The following is a 5086-nucleotide window of genomic DNA, read 5'->3' as shown; positions in this document are numbered from 1 at the left end:
GAGATTAGAAAATGTATTTTTAGTTTTGTCTAATATTGAGGACTTGGGTAATTTTGTATTTTTTCATTGTAGTTGTGTGGAATGGAAGAGGGAAGGATTAGCATTGTCCTTTGAGGAGGCTCTTTGATTATTTTTGCATAGAAAGGACTATTGCTTGTGCTACTCGTTTTCCCAAAGTGTTAGAAAAAATGGAAAACAGAAAATGGAAATAGTAATCTTCTATGTCTTTTTCTTACTATGAGAGCAGGATCTTAGGAAACTGTAAAATAGTCATATAATTAAATTTCAGAAACACCTGACCATGCCAGGGCCCACAAACTAAAGTACTTCAACAAACAGTTTAAACATAAAACCAAAATCTGTTATTTAAATGTTCAGTGAAGTTCCAAAGTAGTCCACCAAGTGTCCTAACCAAACAACAAGGCTCTTGTTCATTGGTAATGTGAAAGGAAGTTTCTGACACTTGCATAAGACTTAGTGTATGTGATAATATTTAGTCATGTTGGATAATAACCTTTTCCACAAGTAACATTCAGCAGTATGATACCAAAACCCTTACAAAATTTTATGTTATTAACAGAGAGTAGTTTATTTGGCAAAGCTGACAGGTGCTTATAGTAACTTGTATCTAGTTATTAGTCCCTATGCTGCGTGAAAGTAAACTTAATGACTTGCAAAAAATGAAAAGCAAGAAAAGCCAGTAGTCCTATTTATTCACTCCTTTCTAACGGTTTGTTTCTGTAAGAGTCTGCTTTACTTTGTTCATCTTCCATTAATCTTTATTTATCTTGGCAAATAAATGAACAGTATAGTCCCCCATATTTAAATGTCAGAGGCAAGGCAGATTTTAAATCACTTCCTATAGCAAAAAAGGTCACACGGACTTTAAAGTTTGACATAATTGAGAGTATCTGACAGAACTATTGAATAATTATTTTTTTCACACATGTATACTAATAGCTTGAAGCAACAGTGAACAATTGTCTGTATGGGTTTAGTGATTTTGTGATTGGCCTTCTGACAGAAGGCTATCCTAAGGGGCTTCCGTGTTTAAGACACATTTTTCAGTGACAAAGATAATTGATGTTACCACTAGGTATTTTCAGTATTTGCTCTGTATTTCATGGAGAAATGAATCTGAATTTCTCATCTAAAAAATGTTAGTTTTGTCATCTGTAATTTTTAAGTTAACTTGTAACAGATTGTTCAACAAAGCAGGTGTAAGCAGTTATAAGTGTAGTTCTGGTTTTGGTTACTAGCACTTCTAATGCTATTTATTAATGCCATCATTTACCATAACAAAATAAACTGCACCCTGCTGAAATAAACCAATTTTTTTTTTCTAAACAAAGGTCACCTTTCTATCTGTAAATATATTAAAATGCCCAGGAAAGATATCAGACTACAGTTCTCTGTACTGGTATCATCAGACACTAAACAGCAACACAACCTTCTCTCCTGTTCACAGTCTTCACTATATACCCCTGCAGATATGAAAGGATACATTTAAAAGCTATAGCAATTACTTTGTAAAGTGAACTGTGCACAAGAAGGTTGGTGAAAGTAACTGTAAAAGCAGGAGAGGGATCCTATTGCAGAAGCAGAGGACTGACCAGGGACTGGCCTTTAGAAATCACTGCTGTTTGCATTCTGCCCTCCTCTCTGAAAACCCTTCACAATACCACATGAATTATGACAGTGATGTGGGCATAAAGTATATATTATATTAGTTCCCTTTATTTAGGAAGCTGGAAATTATCTGACTCAAGACAGCTGCCTTGACTGCTTGGACTTTAATAGATTCCCTGATCAAGTGGAAAGCCGCAAAGAAAATGAGAATCAGTAACCTGCAGTGGTGCAAGGAGATGTCAGTTGCATATAAGGGATGTGCACAGATAATGTTTTTACAGCACTGTCTGTCTCAGACTTGATCAAAAGCTGCTAATCTTAATACACCTCTTTTCCTTGACTTCAATGAGCTTTGGATTGGGCCCTTTGAGAGCAGATATAAGCTAAAAATATTGCAGTGCCAAGAATGTGTAAAGTCAGTAGAGAAATATGATCAAATTTATCATTATAACACTCAGCAGTTTGTAAACTCATTAACATTTGCAGAGAACATGCTGTTTTACCTGTGACCTATAAATTCTGGAAAGCTCAGGAGAATTGCCACTTTCAGAAAAGTTGGTGGCAAAGATATTTTGGGGGAAGTATGATGAAGCCAAGTGGCATAGTTTAATTGAAGTTGCTATTGTTATAAAAGCTTCATGGGATGCAAATGACAAGTCACTATGCATCTAAGCTATTACAGAGATTGCACAGAGTGGGATTAAAGTTTATGAAATCATACAGGAAAGTGGGATTCGGGTTAGCAAGATATTGCCCATGAATTAAAACATGTTTCATACAGTAGGGATCATTTATGACAATAAGAGGATGGATGATACTAATGCCCTCCATTCCAGTTGTGCTAAATGTTGTTTCAAACCTGCATGAATTGAGGGCAAAAAGTATAAATTCTAGGTTAGTTCAGTAATATCAGCTGCACACAAGGATCACATACACATGCTAGAAAGAATATTGAAGGACCAGAAAAAAGATATAACAGGCATGAAAAGATCTGCAGGCTGAATAGAGAATTGTGAATCTTCAGCTGTGGCAGAACGCATTGGAGACTCAGCAGCCATTGTCTCATGCGAAGGAACATACATACCGCCTGAAATCTTCTTATATGAAAAAAGCCTTTCCGTTAAGAAATTTTTTACAACTGTATGGTTTTGCCAATCTGTCAAGTGTTAAAAAAATATAAAATTAAAGATTGTTGCAAGCTTTTGTTGAGTCATAAATTTGTAGCACTGTGTATGTAGTATTTAGAGCTCATTGTCATTAAGGACTGTCCATAACTAAAGGAAAAGCTGAAAAGAGTCTTTTGTATTTCCACAATTTACATCCTAATTCTGTATTTTCTTCAGTCACGATGTGTTTTACAGCAGTCTTAAAGCTATGCCAGCCATCCTGGCTCCTAGCAAGTTAAAGCGCTTCCTGGGGTTGCTGTTACAAGGACAACTTCAGTGATGCCTTGTTCTTCCTTGTAAAGGGGCTGCAACCCCTGGTGCTTGTTATGGTTCCTAAAAAGGACAGTGCATCTCTAGTTATTTAAGGGAACTTCTGGCCAGCTGCACCAGTTCCTGGCCCTTCTCACCCCAGGCCATGCAGCAGGGTGGGAAGGGGCCTGACAGTCTTTTCCATAGTTTGTGTATGGTATATTACAACAAAACTGTTGGTGTCCTGGCCAAGATCAAGCTAGAGTATTATGGATCAAAGTAAGACTGACAGTTGCTTGCTGGTTGTATATAGAGGAGCTGTGGAACCTACATGTAACTATGGTTTGCTGCAGAGGTTATATCAATGTGGTTTCTGAAGTACATTATTTATGCAAGCGAAATCCAAAACCAAGACACCCCAAATTAATACCAATAATTGTGCCATACCAAAATACCACATATTCACTGCTTGTTTGTGTTATACTGTGTATATGCTACATTTTCTATAGACAAACTACCAGTATTAAGGAATCATTTCAACATCTTTAAAAAAATTAATTAGAGCTGTGATCCATCCTGCATGTCATTTATTACAAGTCTATCATCCAGGAATCAAGAGTAACTATATATAAAACTCTACAACATTTATTTTACTCTCAAGAGACAGGGTATTTATCTGTTTATATCAGGTTGGCAAGTGCTGTTAGGAAAAGATCAAAGTTTAGGAATATCAGAATAGATCTCATAGAATAATTTGGCAAAAAGCATGGGAGTTGTTCAGTCATTCACAGATATTCAGGAAATTAACTGCTGTCCTGAATCGCAATGCCATATAAGCAATAGGAATTTACTTGTGAGTGTATCTTTATCTATAGAATGAAAAATAAAATAGCTTTGAAAATATAGCCCTCTGTCTTTTAATTCAGCCTTTGGTTTTGCTGCTGAAACTTCCAAATGTGCTGCTGGGGGAGGGGAGAAACAGGACTTTCTGGTGTAGACAATTGTCCAGTAGGAACTAGATGGAACTGCCAGCTTATTACACATGGACCATTGAACACCAAGCAAACACTACTCTCTCCCTCCTGCACATTTGCAGTGTCTGTGGATTTCCTCATATAGTTACTTATCCTATTAGCTTAAGAGAAAAGCTCTAATTGCATTCACATGAAAGCAAAATCTTCAGTATATGCTCTTTCCATTAGTATTCTCCTTTTTCCTACTATCAGTTAGGGTTTAACAGAACTCTCAGGATTATAGGTATATTTTACACTTCTGGTTTGTATTATTACATGGTACCAAAGAAAGTAAAGAAAAAATTAAACAAGCATTGATTATTTTTTTGAAAAAAATGTCACTGAAATATTACCCCTTAGTACAGAAGGATAGCAGCAGTCTGGCTTCACAGCTCACATTCTGACTATAGGAGCTGCTGGGTAAAATTATAGGACTTGCATTATACAGGGGTGTCTGTATAAATCATATATCTACTAGAAGTCATTTCTTCTTTAAAAGCTATGAATCCACACAGTCCATGCAGCTAAGAGGTGGTCTGAGGCAGAGTCTGGCTAATGTGAGTATATTGCTGTGGACCACATTTTGCTCATTTGCTTTTCCTTTTTTTTTTTTCTCCCACAGTGAGGGAACTTCAATACCACTGTGATTGCTTTAGCCCGAAGCATGTTGTAACAACAGTGAGAGAGAAAAGAAAGCAGAGGCACTCCACCTTGCCAGATAGCCCAGTTAGTCTGTCACAGAATTAGTTCCCCAAGTAACGATTCCACTCAAAACTCAATCAATAAAGCTAACATGCTTCTCTTTAAAAGACCTTTATTTTTCTTCTGTAAGACCAAATGTGTTCATAAATTAAACATTTGCTAATAAACACTCTCACCTCTGTTTTTAGCAAGTCTGTCTCCTAAAGAGAACAGGTTACTGACACTGTAAAGAAACTGGCAAACTTGTTTCTTTCCAGATTATTTAATGTTCAAAGAATTAAAAATCTAGTGACAGATAGTTTAGGCTGCAAACTTACAAATGGACCA

General features: G+C 36.4%; 1 protein-coding gene across 1 annotated transcript in view; it reads right to left on the bottom strand.

Moving 5' to 3' along the window:
* Positions 1-5086, bottom strand: part of SHISA9 (shisa family member 9) — a 196749-nt gene that overhangs the window by 166244 nt on the left and 25419 nt on the right.

This window comes from Falco punctatus (assembly GCF_963210335.1).
Source record: "Falco punctatus genome assembly, chromosome: 4".
In the NCBI taxonomy this organism is placed as follows: Eukaryota; Metazoa; Chordata; class Aves; order Falconiformes; family Falconidae; genus Falco; species Falco punctatus.
This window is presented reverse-complemented; position numbering and strand designations above follow the sequence as displayed.